General features: G+C 36.7%; 1 long non-coding RNA gene across 1 annotated transcript; it reads left to right on the top strand.

Moving 5' to 3' along the window:
• The first annotated feature begins 7,748 nt into the window (after nucleotides 1–7,748).
• Nucleotides 7,749–18,930, top strand: LOC134472184 (uncharacterized). Its single transcript, XR_010042059.1, has 3 exons — nucleotides 7,749–7,888; nucleotides 14,961–15,106; nucleotides 18,838–18,930. It is a non-coding gene; the product is annotated as an uncharacterized LOC134472184 (long non-coding RNA).
• The last annotated feature ends 1,077 nt before the right edge of the window (nucleotides 18,931–20,007 follow it).

The following is a 20,007-nucleotide window of genomic DNA, read 5'->3' as shown; positions in this document are numbered from 1 at the left end:
CAGCAGTTCTTTTATAGGTTTTTAAACTTTCTTTTCAGCTAAATATCCAATTTCATCATGTTTTACCTGTCACAAGATACTAGAATATGAATTTATTTTAAAGATCTTTTCAAAGTAATACTGGATTTTCTAGCATCCATCTCAAAATTCTTCTAGAATTTTTTTCAATATTGAGTCATGATTAAAGAGGTTAAGAATTCCCTGATTTTCCATTTATAAGCTATAGGAAAAACAGCGGTGCAGTTTGAACACCTTAACACTGGAGAGCCCGTAGTGTAGATTCCGCCTACCCCTGATGGCCTAAGAACCAGGGACGCTGAGTGCAAGAGAAGATAGATGGCAATGGCAATTGGTCTGGGAGAGAGTAAATTCAAAAGCCCTGGGCCTATGAGACTGTGTTCACCCACCCTGGGAAAGGCCATCTGCTTTACTGTGCCTATCAGTTCAAATGTTAACCTCTTCTGGGATATTGATACACAAACACTCAGAAATGATGGTTGTTCAAATATCTGGACATCCTGTTTTCTAGTCTAACTGACACAAAACTAAAATTAAAATTATCACATATCATGACCCAGAATGCATCTATGTCATTGAAAGGAAATTTCATAAAATACATATATTTCTCACCAATGTGACTTACTTTGCTACATTCTATTCCATTCTATTGTTTCTATTACACTTAATGATAGCTGTGATTCACTGAAATGATTTCACCACCGCAGTTCAAAAAGTACATATTGCAAATGAATGATCTACTGCTCTTTACCTAAATTGTCTCTATGACTTGAAAAGTGGCCATAAATTTTCTCTGATGACATGCTACATTCTGAGAGCTTTAAGACTAACAGAGACAGGCCAAAGGGGAGATATCTTATAACTCCTAAAGAGAGGTCCAGGAATTTGGTGAAAGCTGATGAAAAAAGAGTAAAAAATCTTTTTGCCTTTTTGTCCCTTTTCTGCAAGTTCTGCTGTTTTCTAAGACAGGATCAATCCATACCTATGGTTTCCCGTAGGCAGCTCTCACCATCCTACCTTTCCTCACCTGGATAATTCAACCTTCACCTACCCAGTTGCAGAGATTTGCTACTTTAAAGCAGCTTTAAATTTAATCAAATTTGTTACCATGTTTTTTAGAAAGGCAAAGCATACTTCATTCCCTATAGGAAACATACTGTAATGAAGTGAGACCAAAGTATAATCCCTAAACTAAGTTTATGTCACTTAATATAGGTCTAAGGGAAGAAAGGTGAATCTCCCAGCATACAAGATTTTTAACAGTGGGAACTGCGGAAGGAACAGTGGGCCAATAGCAAATTAGCTCATTACCAGAGAGGCAGTTGGGGTCGGGGTGTTGTTTATGTGCTCACGTTTCGGTCCAGTGAGTCCCTCTTGCAGTATTCCTCAAAACTACCTAAATAGTCTGCTTAAACTAGGCCTAATGACCTAGTATTTTGCAAGATCCTAGATCCTAATACTGAGGGGGAGAAAGTGCGGGAAAAGAGGCAGATGAGAGATTGCTAAAGAAGTACCTTGTAATTCAAGCAAAGGTAGAGGAAGAATGTACTGGTCATGCACTACTAGCGTTTGCCTAGCAAGAAAACTGTTGCTGTAGGATCACATGGCTGGTGAATTACAATAAAACCCAAAAGAAGATGTTGACTCTACTTCTGCTTATTGAACACATACATAAGAAAAGTGAGGGGGACGAACTCCAAGCCAAACTGCGGGACTCTACACTTGCGCGAACCAATTTTGCCATTACATACACACGTAACTTAACTAGCATGAGGATCGCGGAGTCCTTATGCTTTGAGTGTGAAGAAATGAGAAGTCATGAGGCAGGAGCTGAGTCACACTACGATGATTTTGAAGCTAAGCCATACAAGAATATTCGATTCCAAAATATATGATGTTACTATAACAGTATATTAAATTATCACAAGATAGTGTGAATAATACAGTTGTGTAGTCTGAGTTTTTAACAAGTCACTCTGCTTCATAGCACTGACCTGAAAGCGTAACCATTTATAATGTTTCTATGAAAAATGCATTCCAGGCTCCACACAGCATTCTTTGAGGCACATTTTCAGAGGATAATCTGCCCCCGATCTGTCCCTACTGGTCTATGATATGTTTGTTTTGCACATAAAGTTTGCTTCAGACTCTTTCTACAGAGAAATGTTCTGCTCTTGGAAGATGACTTCAAATAATAAATTGTCACCAAAAATGGGCATGAAACTTGTAAAAAGCAGTCAGGGGGTGGAAAAGATGAATAAGCTACAAACAAGTCCATTTTGGGACTGTTCTGAAGGCTTGGTTGAGGGAGTTTTTCATTTTAAAGCAAAAAATACTCATCTGATGCGAGTTTGTTTGTGGTACTTAATATAGAATTCTACAATGTGAAAACAGGAAGTTAGGTTTATATGACGTTTGCTTTAATGATACTTAACTGCCTGGAACTAGCAGCACACACTGTTATGTCTCATTATATTAAGGAAAAGTACAAAACTGAGCTCTTTTGTAAAGTATTTTTTTATCAGTACAGATTTCCAGTACATAATGATTACATTCGTCTCGGGGAGGTGGTACATGTGCACAGTATATCTTAGTAAGGTCTCATACATTATGGACATTTGAGAGCAAAGCCAGACAAATACAGGAAATACACAGTATATTGGTTTAGGAATTCTGATTATACTAAAAAGCTAAAAAGATGTTCTAGTGAACTCATTCTTTCCTTTTACATGTCATAAATTCCAAAGTGTTGGTGTCAAACTGTGTCAATTGCACCCGCTTATTAATATTTGGAATTCTGTCAATTAGCTTGCTAAATGCTATTATCCATTTACTCCTTTAAAGCCATCTAATACTCACAGCAGCAGCCTGACTGTTCAGTCACCTCCCGAAAACCATACACACATTGCCTCAGGGAGGCTTACATAAGGCGGCTTCTGGGGAGAAGGAGGAGGAGGAAATCGCAAATTGCAGGAACTGCTGATCTTGGATATAGGTCTCTCTGCAGGAGACTCCAAATGTGTCTTTGTTTATGTTCTGGGCCCTGTGCTGTGGTGGGGCAGGAAATAAGGAGGAAGGGATTTGTTGCTTCAATTAAAAAAAAAGCAATTAAGATGTTAAAGAGAAGTTAGGTGAAAGACAGCAAAAAAAAAAAAAAAAAAAGAAAGAAAGAAAATTCATGTCAGTATATTCTCAAACAAGTATTTACACATTCATGAATTAGAATTTTTAAAATATGACTTTCAATCTCACATATAGCAGTAAATGCCAATGATTTCACATGAAGTTAAAAAAGAAAAGAAGTTTCATGCACATAATTCAGACTCCAAAACCATTCTTCAATAAAACATTCATTATAATTAGATTGCTTTTATTAAAGATCTTAATTCTCTACTTGGTCGAATTTATTACATATAGTAGCAACATCACCGGTTGCAAATCAGAAATTCCTTGGTTCCCACTCAACCTCTGTCACTTCCCAGCCCTGCAGTATGTATAAGCCAGTTGACTTCTCTGAGATTCAATTTTTGTTTTGCTTTTATCTTTGAATGAATTAACTGTAAGAAAATGTTGAATTATGTGACTACACAAAAGAATAAAAGTACAACAACTACACAATTCTTCTAAAATACAATTTTTTTCTGTTGCCCATTTTCTCTGCAAATGCTATGCATATATTTTTAATAAGAGGCAATAATTGATCAGAATAATTCTCCAGAGAGCATAATATTTCAGTGCAGATATTGGGAGTGCACTCTACACAGCTCCAGGCATGGAAGAGTTAAGTGGTCTCCGGCACACCACCTCCGAATTCCAGGGGGAGGGAGAGGGGGAGGAACAGAGGGTTTAATGGCTCACACAGGCTGAGCTCTGTTGCTGTGCAAACTCCAAGGTGCTTCTTCTCAGTCTCCAGTCCTTCAGGAAGTTAATCTTTTAAAAGTTTACATTCCCCTCTTCTGCCCATGCTGCTACACAGTAGGCGAATGCTCACCAGAAAGAGGCCAGCATTTGTTGGGATAATCAGGAAAGCACATCAGCCTCATGTCCTAGTCCTCCTTATCAGGAAGCAAATCGCTCCAAAATTGTATTCAAACAATGAGTTTATGTTAAGCTTTGATCATTTGCATAGAAAAAAGCTAAGAAAATGATGCAAAAAGCTCTAATTAGTGTTTGACTTTAATTCATATATATATTATAAAATACATCAAAAAGAATGGCACAAAAATATTCATTCTCTCTGTCTCACACACAATACACAAAATGTAACCATAAAAATCCAGTGACTAACTTTTTCAAAGGCAGTTTACAATGAAGCTCACACTGTCATTGAGGCTCTTCAGAACACTCCCACTCACTTTGAATACACTTATCCATTGTTCTTGTTACTTTCCGAGGTAGTTCTGGAAATGCTTTTCCCTGTCTTTCCGTGGCTGCCTTGCTATCCTAAATTGATTCAAAATGTTTACTGCAAATAAAAACATTATGGTATATTCTCACCACCTTGTTCTCTGAATCTGGCGAGACTGAGAGACTTCCAGCTCTTTCCCAAAGTTATAATGACTGCCAAAGGTAAATGTTTTGAATTGGTTCAGGACATCCAGGCAGCTACCACAGCACAACTAAAGACATTCACAAAAGAGGACTTCCAGAGCCTCTTCACAAAGCGGCAAGAGCAATGGGGTGTGCATGTTCAAAGTGAGAAGGATCGATTACATCTTGTACTATAATTTTTAAAAGATAAACATTCACTGTACATTTTGATCACACCGTGTGCACATTCTGTGCACCACATGTTTGCACCTACTGGACACTTAAGAAGCAAAACTCAGCCTCCCTCAATCCTGTGTTAGGCTATGGTATCACCATAAGCTTAATCAAGGGAACTAGATAAAGTATATTAGAATTTTAACACAGAATACCCGCAGTCTGTTACATACATTTAGGCTTCGCTGGCTAAGAAAGCAGTGATGTGTGTTATCTGTATTACTCACTTTGTGTCTGGCATACAGTAGGAGCTCACTTAAATGTTTGCTGACTGAGCTAATGAACATTCCTAGGTCTAAAGGGGATACTGCCACTTTAAATATGCAGTTATGATAATGTATATTAATGGTGAGAGTTGACTTGGAGTGAACCTCATCAGTAGGTGGGGTATTGTGCAGTTGGTCTTTGAATTTAATCTTTTTATTGTTTTTCTACAGTTCCCAGCTAAATACTTCTTTTGGGTTTTGACTTACATAAATCTACAATTAAATTTCTCTTCTTCGTCACAGTCAAGATTTTGGTATCCAGGGGAATCCAAGTTCCTTTTATTAATGGTTCATTTTCTCAGCCAGGCCTATGTTTTTATGGGTTGTTTTACCTAAACAGGTACAGACATATTTTGTAGGCTAGTGTGGTAGCCTATAAATGATATATGCAAGAAAGATAAAGTTATTGTTTGTATCTGTACAGGTATCTATCCACAGTAGGGCAGATGTAACCAAATCCCTATATTCAATTCATTAAAATAAATCAAGGATTGAAAATTTACCTAAATTGCTGTGATCCTTGTTTATGATTTACATACATTCTCCTTCCAGGTAATGACTTCCATTCCATCATTCTACTTCTCTTCAAAACAATGTCTTTTGTTTTTCTTAGAATGCATGGCAATCAGTTCGGCAAAATGTCATTAAACTGCCTCCTACAAAATAATACAATACCCCAAATTTTTCCTTCACTTTTTGTAGAGCCTAAATATTTTTCTCTGCTTCTTTCTCCTTGGCTATGACCTTACAAGGAACCATGATGGTCCAGCCAAACGATTTCCTCTCTCAGAAACCACATCTTCCCCTATTAGCTCATGCATGCTTCACCACCAAATGGCTCTCCACTGCAACTTCCAGGGGGTGTACAGACTGGAGAGGGACACGCCAGTGTGCAGTCACTGAGTGTTACCCATAGTTTCCGCATGGGAAAGAATTTCATTAACAACCTACAGGCTTTCTTTTACATTTTAACACAAGCGTCTGAATACAGTCATTAATACTCACACTATTTTTTAAATTAAACCAGAAGACATTATAGATTTGTCCAACTCTGTATTTTATACAGCCATGAAAGTAAATCCTAGCATAAACTATGTATTCTGGATGATAATGATGTTTCAGCAGTGTAGATTCATGAATTGATGCAAATGTACGTTGGGGAGAAATGATACTAGGGTCACGTGTGGGACAGAGTTATACTGGAACATTGCACTTTGCAATCAACGTCATTGGAAACCTGGAGCTGCTCTCTCAGCAATCTATTAAAGAAAAATACTTGCAAAGAGCATAAATACATGTCACTATTCAAGTTTCACATATCTTATAAATATTAACATATTCAGGGCCAGGGGTGAGGCTCAGCGGCACAGCACCTGCCTGGCAAGTGTGAGGTCATGAGTTCAATTCCGGCTACCAAAAAAAAAAAAAAAAAAAAATTAACATATGTAACCCTTATAACAAAATTTGCTATTAGTGTAGAACTCCCTTGACATAAAATTTGATTGCATCCTAATGACTGCATCATAAGATGAAAATATCATAAGTTAAAAATACATTTAATGTGCCTCATCTACCAAAAATCCTAGCTCACCAACTCAGGACACTGTGTGGTATTTGCTGTTTTCCTTCCTGATCACGTAACTGCTTGGGAATCCAGGTAACTGTTGCTGCTCAGTAACACAAGGGGATCCCACTGCGCATTGCTAGCCTGGGTATAGAACAAATATCAGAACTCCAAGTTCAGTCTTTACTGAATGTATATGGTTTTCCTACTATTGTAAGGGTAAAAGTTTCCCATCAAAGCACTGTAGGTCAGGGACCATGTGTATGATTATCCCCTTCTGACTGATGAGGAGACTTCAGCAGGAGGATGAAGTCATCTGACCCTCAGCCCCCTACTGCAAAGAGCTGGTGACTGTGGGCCAAAACTTCTGTCCTCATTGTCATTACTGTGCCTGTTCATGTGTCACTCCTGCCGAACCATGCTTCTAATCACACATGCTTCCCCTCCAACCCACATACTATCAGATGTTTTTACGTGGAAGTAATGTATATATATATATATAAAATCTCTGTTATGTGTCATCTGAAGGACAGACTTCATGAGGAAAAGTGGAAGTGAAGTCATTCCTAATGATTTTTTCATTAAAGAGGAAAATGAGAAGTCATTTGAATTTTTCACTTGCATCAGGATCAGTAAATGGCACCACTGATTCTTGGTATCTGACTAATTCTGAAATATTCATATTCATAGCATTGAGTGGCAATTTATCTTCATAGGTATCCCACAGTTATTTTTTTTTTCTTTTATTAGGCAGGAAATTGAACTCAGAAGCTTGCACTTGCTAGGTGTGTATTGGACCACTAAGCTTCATGGTTACTTAAGAATGTTTTTATTTTATTCTTTTATATTTTCTGTTTAACCAATTATTGAAGTGTGTATTATTTCTACAAATGGAAAAGAATCAGTAGGTTCAAAAATTAAAATAAGAAAAGAATATCTAATACATTTAAATAACTGTAGTGAGACAGATGAGAGAAATTTTCAAAGGACATGGCTATTTGTTCACAAAGTTCAAATCTTTTCCTGGGAGTTAGTTTCTTGAAGATTATTACCAAAAGAAAAAAATGTTAAGTATATGCAAGCTTATGTTCTGAATATATCAGCCACAAAAAAGTTATTTTTTTAGATGGAGTTGCTTGGATACAAGGAGAATCTTACAGAATGCAAATGAACTTGGAAGAATTAGCAATAATTTCAAAACATTAGAGATGTGACACTGAGCGAAAGAGGTAATCGAACTCTGTCTGTGATGGGAACAATATCTGAAAGGAATATTGTAAGTATCTGCTAGTTTTTAAAGCTGCTAATGATTATTAAATGGAGGAATGTGGACAGTATGGATGACTAAAAGCCGCTTTTATGAGATTTCATGAGGTGAACAATTGTTTGGTAGATTCTCTAATCTTTATATTTTGTAATTTTCTGTTTGTCTTAAATATTTTTTTAAAAAGTGCTTAACTGTGAAACAGGAATCTTATTAGTAAATTCAGAAAATGGATAACTGATCGTTCAAATATAAATGTCTTCTTTACCTGAAAAACGAATAAGAAAATAATAACTTGCATTCGCTATGGCAGGTCTTTACAAAAAAAATTGTAGTAGAAAATTTATCTAAAACGATGGTAGTTTTTGCAGTTTGCAGAAGAGAAAAATACAGAAACAATGTGATCAGAGACAGTCTTTGGATGCACACAGTGGATACATTGTGTTCTCTGGGGTTGCATAATTACTTTGAATGAAGTTTTCTTTTCTGTATCATCAAAGAAGAATTTTGGCACTGCTATGATACGCCATCCTTTGCTCCTACAGAATCCAAGCAGGCTTGGAGAAATGTGCCAAGGGGTTATTGGTTTTTCAAAGAGCATTATGATCTCTGCTGAGCTACTCACTGGACTCCACTGACCCACATGTCACATTCCAGCTGTTTTCATGTTTGTTTTTAATTTCAATCTCCTTTAATGGAAAGAAGGTGACTCACCCTGCACATGTCAGCTGACATTTGTCTCATGGAAATTTAAAGGGATTGGGCTTGAAATTGAAAGATAAGATGGTGATTTAGGGAAACTTGTAAGAGCTATGTTTTGGTTTTTTTCTACTTATCTTGCAGGAAAATTCCTTAAATTTCAAATAAGAATCTTAGTCTCTGGTATTTAGCCGTTCTTCTGTGAAGCAGTTATTTAGGATGTGATGTCCAAACTTTCAATGGGACTTGAGGTTACCAACATAGCACTCACTATGTGCCTTACAGCAGGCAACGACTGTACTTAAATGGAGCCCTGTGGACTTGACCATAGAGGGGTTTGTTTGTTTGCTTGCTTGTTTGTTGAATCTCATGGGGAGGACACAGAAACACAAAAGCTGAATGACTTTCCCAAAGACATCTGGCTGGGCAGCACAAAAATAGGCACAAAAGCCAATATAATCACAGACGCCCACACTGTATCTGGCAATCAAATTCTTGCTGTTAATCACTCTGGTAGACTAGTCCACCACACTGATTGCAGATATGAAAAGGTTTTATTAACACAATAAATTAGAAAGAGGACAATTTTTTCATAGCTGATTGGGTAATGACCACTGCCAAAATAGTTATTCAAGCAGATTGGTTAAAGTAAACTAGTCTCTTCAATACTAATACCTGTCCCTCCCTCACATATGACAACATATTCTTAATATGTACCTAGATGAGAAAATAATGGAGGAGGAATTAAATATTATAGTGATTTCTGTTTGTGACCTCATTTGAAGATTCCAGAAATAAATTATTGAAAAATTCCTGCTGTTAGAGCACAGTAGGGTAAGAGATCAAATATTTCATGATTAAAGCAATAGCAACAAAACAATTATAATTATGCTTCCCTAAAACATCACTGTACCGTTAAACTATTTCTACTTAAAAAGATACTACTGAGCACAATTTTAAAAGACTGTCATAAGCAAAATACTTCCAAGGTTAGTGTATTGAATTCCAAGTATTTCATATAAAAGTAGCAGAACTTTATTTATATGAACATAAACATAAAAAGTCTTATTTTTGCACTTGAAATACTTTGTGTTAGTCAGTTTGGCATATTATAGTAAAAAATATCAACAGCATGGCTTAAACAACAGACATTTATGTTTCTCAGAGTTGAGGAAATCAGAAGGTCTAAGATCAAGGTTCTGGCAGAATGGATTTCTGGTGAGGTCTTTTTCACGCTTGTACACATTTCTCTCTGTGTGTGTGTGTGTGCACATTGGCTTTCCTTGCTATCTGTGTTAGATACGGTTCTCTAGAGAAACACAATTAGTATAAAGCATAAGTCTAGGTAAACGAGGGCATGTATTAGGTAGGCTTACAAGATCAGAGTGAAAGAATCCACCATGGCCATCTGTGTGCCGGACAGCCAGAGGATTCAGGAACTTCTCAGGTCAAGACAATGAAAGTTGTACAAGGATCAAGAAGGCAGAACTAGTTTAAAGCCAAAGACCTAGAAGCTTACCACGTTGTAGCCAGCCTGAGTCCACCCCTCAAGGCTGAAGAAACTTGATGTCCAAAGGCAAAGATGGGAACTCTTCCAAAATGGGAAAGCTTCCTGCTTTCTCTTTTCATTCCTGCCAGGCTATGAGCATATTGATTGGTGTCACCTGCTTCTGGGGTGAGTCTTCCCCACTCAGTTTGCTGGTCTATGTGTCAGTCACCTACAGACACACCAAGAACTGAGCTTTACTAATCTGCTAAGAGGTTCTTACTCAAGTCAAGTTAATGTCTCACATTTAATGGTTACAGTTCAAGAATATGGAAGGAAAGAAAGGTCTAATGTCTCTTCCTCTTCATAGACTGATACTAATTCATTGTAAAGGTCTTCCCCTTTTGTGACCTCATATTAGCCTAATTATCTCCCAAACTTTCCAACACCCAATTGCCATCCTCTATCCCACTGGAGATTAAAACTTCAGCATATGAATTTGGGGGGGACAAAGACGTACATAACACATTTCTAGAAAATATTTTCCAGTGAGTCCAGATTCATCTAGTAGTACATACACTTTGAAAGGATATAGTACTAATCCAAAGTAAAGAAAAAAAATCCTCCTTTCAGAGTTCAAGCTCACCACCAAAGAAATAAATGATCTCCCCTTCATGAAGAGTGACATGGTGCTTGAGGGTCAAACATAATTCTCATCAAGAGAACTGAAAAAAAGGCAGAGTGACAAGGGAAGGAGAGATGGAGAGGGGACGTGAAGAACTAGACTTTAAAGTAGCAAACAGAAAAGCTCAGGCAGGAGCAGCAAAATGGGAGGGGAGGAGAGGAAGAGAAGAGATAGAAAAGAGGGAGAAAAGAGAAAAAAGAGGCAAGGGGGGGGGGAGAGAAAGACAACAGTAAGGAGCGGAGTTTCTCTCAGTACTAAAGTTCCAAACTAGATGCTATAGAAATAGTAATTACAGGGCCAGGGATACAGCTGAGTGGCACAGCACCTACCTGGCAAGCTTGAGGTCCTAAGTTCAATTTCTTGTACCAAAATAATCAGTAATAATAATAATAATAATAATTGCAGAGGCTGGGATTTTACTCATCAATATTTTTAAAATAACATCTTTACAAGCTATGTATTCCAACCACCTAAAGATCTCAAAATTCTTCTCTATGGATTTGAGTAACAATATCTATCTTCCTCCTAAACAAAATTCTTGTTTTTTGAATAGAGTTGGAGAATTTATTGTAGAATCCACCTTCTTCAAATTTTCACAATTCAACCCTATAGACACAGACAGTTTTCACTAAGGAACTGTTTAACTGTTCTTTGTCACCTGTAACTCATTTTTGCAAAACGCAGACGCTAGTGCACTGTTCCAAGACATCTGTTAATCTAAAGAATTTATCCAAAAACAATGTAATTAGGTGATAGCAATATGAGAAACAGTGATATGATTTGGCTATCATATAAACACTGGATAAAGTAAATTTGATGACCAGATATGTATGTGATTTATATTTATGTATGCATGTATGTATGACATTTAGAAAGGAAGATTTATAAAAGCTGAAAATATCCTAACTTGAAAGTTGTGGAGGTAACTATTGCCTTCTACTGCTGGAGGCATGTAAACACCAACAAGGAGAAATTAGTAATTTTGGGGGAGTGGGGTGGAGTGGTACTTAGCCCTAACATAATCACCTGAGAAAAAGCACTGTAGGCCTACTTTGAAAACCATTAGATAATGGAATCACGTCTTCAGTGAAATGCTACACATTTTTTAATGCCTATACATCTTACCACTGAGAATATTTAGAGCACAAGACATTCTGTCATATTAGACTTTATGTCCAAAGCATTTACTGTTCTACTTCATGAAATTAAATATACTCAAATCTCTTCTCTATGGGGAATGTATTCAATCTCTAGGCTGTTTTGGTTTGGATCAAAAATATCTCCCAAAGTCTCATGTGTTTGGCAGGTGACTGGATCAAAGGGACTCTATAATCATCAATAGAATCAACCATTGATAAGTTTGTAAGCCACTACGTTGTTAGGAAACAGGGCCTGGTTGGAGGTGGGCTACTGAGGGTTGTGCCCCAACAGGATGTGTTCTTGTCCCCAGCTTTTCTCTCTCTCTCTCTTGGCTGCTAGGAGATGAGCAGCTTCCTTCCACCAGGGTCATCTACTGCTCATTTCTTTCTGGAAGCCACTGATTTCAGACCAAATCCACTAGAAACTGAGTCAAATTAATGTTTTCCTTTAAATTGCCAGTATCAGGTGCCTGCTGTTCTTTTGAACTAGTTACAGGAAAGTAATTAATACATAGGCATATAGGCAAATATATATATATATATATATTCTACATATATAGATTCTATTCTCCAAATGTATGCCATACATATATATATATATATATGTATATATATATATGTATTAATATACATTCTGCATATATACATCTATTCTATATATATAGATTCTATTCTACAAATATATGCCATATATGTATACATATATATATATATATATATTCTGCATATATACATCTATTCTACAAATATAAATTCTATTCTACAAATATATGATATATATAGAGAGAGGGGGGTAGAAAAAGAGAAAACTGCGATTTAAAATTCTGTTATGTATTTGTTTTAAAACATTCAATTCACAATTGAAAACTGTGGTTGGTGGATATTAAGTAGGGTGAGAAACCAAGCCTCTTTATTTTCCTTATTATATTAATTTTCCTTTCACAAGTCAGAAGCATTTCTTTCCAGTTAGTACAGGTTGCCTCTGAAAACAAGCCCAACAGTTTACCTAAAATTCCAGAAAAAGCAAAAAAAAAGTTGAGTTGACGAACTTAAAATGTTCAAACTCTGAGTGAGAACTTAAAGTTCCATGACCTAACTTTTTCTTGTGAAAAGAACAATCACTTTCAGAAAACCTGTGCCCCCTGGAATGACGCATCCGCTTCCTCCTAAACATAGATCCCATTATCAGTGTTGCCAAATATATCTACAACCGCCTGACTGTTGAACACCATGTTTACCTAATGGACCGTAACAGACAGTCAGAACAAGCACAGCAGGAGACAGTGTTCTCTAAAAGTATTTTCCAAACCAGTACATTTTTTTTCCTTTTTCTTTTTTCTTTTTCAATTAAAGGAAAGGGATTATTAAGCAAGACAGATACAAAGAACCTTGTTTCGCCATCTCCACTGAAACTATTTCTCTCTGATAAAATGTAAAATAATTCTGGGAATCACATTTTTATGTCTTTACATAAGAACTAGGAGAGGACGGAAGGCCCTGGAGTGAAGTTTACATTGAACGCCCAATCAAATCTGGCATGAATTGCATAGAGAAAATTCCTAAGGACCCCAGAGATAAATTTTCAACTTTCCCCTGTATATAATGAAACAATTCAAAGCTGAGGAGCACAGTGGGGCCAAGGGAGATTTTATGTAACTACTAAGGAGAAAAATAATGTAATTATTCAATGTATTGCACATGGCTTCATTTTAAAATAAAACATATGCATTATAAAATGTTTGTGAAGTATAGATAGGTCAAAAGGAAACCATAAATCATAAAATCCTACAATGAAGAAATAAACACTATTAAAATTTTGCTTTATACTTTTCTGATTTTATATGTTCTGAAAATACTTAAAAAACAAAAATAGACTCATTTGTAGTTAAAATTTTGCAAATTTTACCAAGAACTTTTAGTGTGCCCTACATAGTGCTTTGCTATATTTGAAAAATATTTTGCAGAGCATTATTTTTCACATATCATTTGTGAGGAGTGGCACTGTGAGACAGAGTCTGGCTGTGTGGCCCTGGCAAACCTCTGAATCCGGAGCAATGCTCTTGTCTCAGCCTCCCAAGCATTACGATTACAGGTGTGCACCTCCACACCTGTCACTGCAATGCCGTTTTCATTGTGGTTTAATATATCTGCATTGAGCAGCCTTTTTCATCAGTGCTCTATTGTTGTTACCAAATGTTTGTTACTAGCAATCTGTGCTGCATCCTCTTACATTGTGTTTTTATACATCTCATAAACATTTTCAAAGAATAACCACTTGAAGTGTATCACAAGACAAAACTCCAGAACTTGGTGATACAAAGTCAAAATATCTTTCAAAATAGTTTTAATCATTTTATTTCTATTGGCAAATATGTTTCTTGTAGTTTTAGAGATGGGTAAATTTTGGGTGTTTGATTTTATTTACTCAAACATCAATTCTGTTTGGTAGTTGCTTTCATAAACTTGTGTTAAGAAAACCATTTTTATCTGAGACTAATTATTACAACAATAAATAAATTATCAGGTGGAAAGTTTTAAAAAGTAAATACTTGATGCTTTTGAGTTGCCTGTCTTTTAAAATATGTTTTTTAAAAATACAGATTTGTATCCTTATATTTGGAAATTATTCTGATATATAGTACAAGCTAGATTAAGTTGTTACTTAGTTATCTCCATACATTATTAAATAAGCCCTCACTGATTTGATGTGTTATCTCATAAAATTGTTATATGCATGCTATTCTTTATTTAATTAAATCTATAAAATTACTATAACCACTTCTCTTGCATATCTGCAAAGGACCCAAGAGTAACAATTATTTCACTTGTGTAAGGAATAAAGTTGAGTAGCTTTTTATTTTCTATGTTTGTGTGTTCTCAAATTTAAAAAAAAAACTTAAATATTGGTCTTCCTTGGAAACTTTACTCCATGAATGAGTGTAGGAATCAGTGCATCACATCAAGAAAAGACATGCAGCAGTCATGCAAAAGTGGAAGCCAATTTGCAGGTGAAAAATATTCTCTTCTCAAAAAGACCTCATCTGAAGGTCTTTTATCCCTGTCCTTTCTCTACAGTTTATTTAAAGAGATGCTTCTTAAAGTAACGTCTCCAGATGAACCGTATCACTTGGGAATTCATTGGAAGTAAATGGCTACAGACGTACTGAATTGGAAATCGTGGGCGTGGAGCCCAGCAATCTGTGCCTGAAGGAGCCACCCAGGTAAACACAGTGCTCATAAAAACTTGAGAATCACTGAACTAAAAAGAAAAAAGTATCAGGAAAAAAAATCTAAATAAAGCCCAATAAAATATCATGGTATCTGGTACCTCATTCTTAAACAATCCTTATCTGGGATATTTCAGACAGACCTTTATGCATTTGCCTTTTCACATTTATTGTGCATTTATTAATTTATTAAACATCTTTATCTCATGGGACGGGATAGCAACCAACTAGAACTCTGAATAAGTTCAATTCCTTGCCTTCAATTGTTGTTCTACCTTTCAAAAAATCCAGAAAAACTACTAGACTATTCTGTTCTCTCAAGTTTTTGTTTTGCTTTCTAATCTACATGATCTGTAGATTATGTAGATCTATTCTGTTTCTTAAAATGTAAGCATTTTAGTTCACAAAACAACACTGCAATAACTTGCAATATATCTCATAAAGATAATACCAAAAATATTTCGCTTTAACTGAAATGGAAATTGGAGGGGTCAGACACAGATTCCCACTAAAACGTCAGGAGCAGTAAAGCCAAACAGGTCAGCCGCTGTGGGAAACAGCAGATAACTCAAAAAGCAGAGCCTAACAAGTTAGTTTTAAAGATAGTGATTGGATGAAGGGTAACCAGGCAACACTGGAAGGTGTATCTCTGGGAAGTGAGAAGGGCCCAGTGAGATGGAACACAGAGCAAAACAGCAACAATGGGGGAGATTTAGGGATGAACGTGCAGCATTGGAAGTAGAAAGTGGGGAGCAGGGCATCTTGCATATTTGAAGCGCCAAAACAGGGAAGCCACACTTTTTTTCCTTTTATTTTAAAGGGATGACAGGAACTGATAAATTTCGTACATATGGAGTACCTTACACTGTTAAGCCTTTCGGCTCCAAATCCAAAGTCCGTGAGGCTTTCCACAGTGCAGGAGTCTACCCCTTCCTGGTTCCTGAGAAGTAACCACTTCTTTCCTGCCTGGCTTTGCTCAGAACAACACAACACCCTGACAACCCCTTCCCACCCCACCACGCAGTGCTCCCTGAGGCTTCTAGCTCAGTTCTGAGGACCTGGTACTATGTTATATGTCACTGTGTATTTATGAATGAGGTAAATCCAGAGTTTAAAGAGTAGGCTGATTCAGGAGAAGATGGCCTTTAGATGTTCAGGGGACACTTCCAGCAAGAACTTTCCACTCTGAAAAGCAAGTGCTTCACCGCTCAGATCCAATCCCACTCCCTTATCAGGCAGTATACTTTCTCTTCCTCACATAGATAACTCCTGCTCACTCCTTAAATAGAAACCCAACTATCACTTCCACCAAAGAAATCTTTCTGGTGACGGGACAGTTCAGATTCCATGTCACTGTAGCCTGCTCCACAGCGATCACCACAGTTACAACTTAACATTTATTTGTATGATTATGTCTATGTACTCCACTTCTGTATTTCTGTTCACATTTGAGTCATCAGAACCCGGACACTGTCTGGCACATGGTAGGTGCTTGCACAATATTTAAATATTTGTTGACTAGACGAATGCTCATATCCTGGATTGAGAAAAACAACCTTTTCCCTGGCATCTTTAAGGTTTTTCTATCTATGGTCTACCCTGATAGACCATACCTACCTACCTTATAGTTGCTTTTTTTTCTTGAAGTCCGTATCTTTCACAAATTCTATTAGAAATATTTATCAAATTGTCAACAAAAGACTTTCATCCTACTATTTTAATACAATAGTCACGCCCCACAACCCCTTTTCTGTGGTTCAGAGAGTTAACTACATCATCAGCCTTTTTTTTATTTTTTACTTTGAGACAATGTCTTGCTAAGTTGCACAAGATACATTTGAATTTATGATCCTCCTGCCTCAGCCTTCCAAACTACAAGGAATAGAGGCACGTGTAATCATTCCAAGCTTAGTGATACCTCATAAATGTACATACTTACAAACTCAGGTGAATAATCTTCTAAGGGGGCAAAATGCATTTGATTCAGTACTGTAGTTATAGCTCTATACAATATTGGAAGGCATAAACATAAAAAAAGAAATACTCGCCTTTCCTATGTTAGAAAAACTGAAAGACAGCTATACAGCCCTGAGGACACTACTCTACCCAATGGCTGTGGGTAGCAGACAGAAGCAACCTATCTATTTTAGGTTATTTAGAATTGGAGCAATAAAAAGGGATATAGAAAGAAAACCAGGACAGTGGTGATGCATATTAACAGGATGTCTCACATGATAGCCAGTGACGAAAGCAGATGACACCCAAAGACTGACTTGAAGAACTGAAGAGTATGAGTCGCAAGGAAGAAGAGAGTTTTTTAAACATAGATACTCAATCTTAATCTTAACCTGCTTTATTTTCTGTTAATAAAAATATATTTAAAAACTATGAGTCAATAGCTGGTATGACATACAGGTTGTAGCAGAAAAAATAAACACTGTGCTGTTCCACAGTAGGAAAATTCAGACCATCATACTAGTATGATTTTATCTCCTTGTGACAATAATCAGTATGTACGTATGTTTCATATATTCTGATGCTCATTTTGTTATTGTCCTCCTTCATGGTCTGAAATGTGTTCCATCCAAAATCCACAAATTGATACTGTCATTGTAAGAGAAAGTGACTGTATTTAATGACCTGGTCTTTAAGTAGAGATACAGTTAACTAAAGTCATTGGGGTGAGCTGTAATTCAACAAGATAAGTGTCTTAAGAAGAGCACATAATGACACGAATACACCGAGAACAAAGACCATCCATGAACCAAGGAGAGAGACTCAAAGAAGTCAAACTGCAGACACTTTGATCTCAGACCTCTGCCTCCAGAAAACAAATCTTGTTCATGTTTTGGCATACCTAACAAACCAATACGTAAGTCATTTTATATGTCTTAATTTAAACTCATGAACTAACAAAAGTATGCAGTATCCCTGAACTTGTTGACTTACTGAATGAGAAAGAATAAAATAGTCAAAGATAGCATAGGTAACCGTAGCTACTGACAACAAAGTAAAATGTGCAAAGTGTGTAAAAGATGTTCACTACTAAAAACTCTGATAGGACAATGCCTTTCCAAGAAAACATCATATATATTCCACTTCACATGACTAACACTTAAGAGTATATCTTTTACACTTTACTAATAATAGAGAAAATACAACTAGATATATAGGAAAAACATATGCTTCATGTTGTTGTTAGGGGTTGTGAGGAGAACTATTAGAATCAGGACATGGAGTTTATAATATTATTTTTATGATGGTCATAAAGAGTTAACACAAGAAAGTGCAGGAAATCTATCCACAACACTAAAGACATAGAATATTTGGCCAAGGACCTGAATCCCACAGCAATGTCCCATATGAGTCCAGATGAAAACATAGAGCCCATGACAGTGCCTCCTACGAGTCCAACTGTAGGTCTAGAGCCCACGAGAAGGACTCACGCCAGTCACTTTTACAGATATGTTCCAGGAAGGACCAAAGGTCAGTGGTCAAAGCTAGAAAGTCTATGCCAGCGGGGTGAAGGAGCTGTGCTGGTAGATTGAGGGTTCTATGCTGGAGCTGAAAAGTCACGCTCATGGGGTCTTGAAAAGAACCACAGCCATCTTCAGCAACACAGAGGCCCCTAGCTCCTCTGAGGACGAGCACAGTCGAGTACATGCCAGGAAGCCAGCATGGGGAGTTCATCCTGGAGATTAAGTGGCACACGTCTTCCCTTCCAGAGCCAGGAACCATGCTTGATGCAAGAACCAGAGCTTCTCCAGGAGAACCAACAGCTCAAACAGCAACTCGTAGGAGAACCTACAACGTCTCAACACATAGCTTCTTCTACTCCATGTCTGTATTTATGCTGGCGAAACATCTACACTCAGCACCATGGTGATTTAATTCCGCTGGTGTTAAGTTGACCACCAGTTCTTAATCCATAACACCCCAAAAGAAGAGAAAAGCAATAGAGATATGGAAAAGCAGACACTTTCCAAAAAATAAAACTGGTAGGGAGTCATAGCTGACAGAAATGATAATTTTTAAGTATCCTATAAAGAGACAGAAAGCAATTGATCTCAAATGTAAACCAGAGGCAAAAGAACAAAGAAATAAAAGTCATTACCATCATTATCCCCAAACAAGGATCCTAAAACTTTTCAAAGTTCTATAGAAACTGCTAGCAGTTTAACATAATATGTGTTAGACTACAATGTAACATGAAGACTGCAAAATCAAATTTTAATATACATAAGCCTCCTCTAGTCAATTGTATCTTAAACATACAAAGTCTTTGCATAGCAGTTTTATATTGTCTGGGGAAAAAAACACTTTACCATGTTTGATACATCCGTATGGTATATCTAAAAGAAGAATATCAGGAGTCTACAGGTCTCAAACTTGCTCTGGGAAAAAGTTACAAAGCAATACAGGATAAACATAAGGAAGAGCAGCATAGAACTGAGTTGCAGAATTAAGAGTTTTCTCGGAATTCCTATGGGTGACACCAAGCATTTCTGGAAGCAAACATTAAGAGGTAAAATTCAGTGCTAAAAATTCAGACTCACTGAATCTCACTTTTTGGTATTACAGTTGTTAACATATAAACCCAAAGCATACTTTTGCATTAGAAATCTGGGTTTTTTTCTCAAAATAAAGTTATTTCTAAATGAGAGCGGATAAACATAAACACAGCCAGGGAAAGAAACCTGTTATCAAGGTAAAAACATCCTTCACTAGTTTCTTGATGTTATTAGAGGAAACCATTTTTACTTTTTCAATAGATGGAAGCACCACTTGCTTTATAAATTACCTAATAAAACATATCAAGTTGGTCACATCAACATGAATCCATACCTCAATAAAACATGATGCTGAACCATTAAAAAATACTGTTCCTGCATAAT

The sequence above is a fragment of the Cavia porcellus genome, unplaced genomic scaffold, assembly GCF_034190915.1.
Source record: "Cavia porcellus strain 051 isolate PalLab524CR breed Dunkin Hartley unplaced genomic scaffold, mCavPor4.1 scaffold_22, whole genome shotgun sequence".
Classification (NCBI taxonomy): domain Eukaryota; kingdom Metazoa; phylum Chordata; class Mammalia; order Rodentia; family Caviidae; genus Cavia; species Cavia porcellus.
Note: the sequence above shows the minus strand (reverse complement) of the source record. Positions and strands in the feature narration are given on the sequence as shown.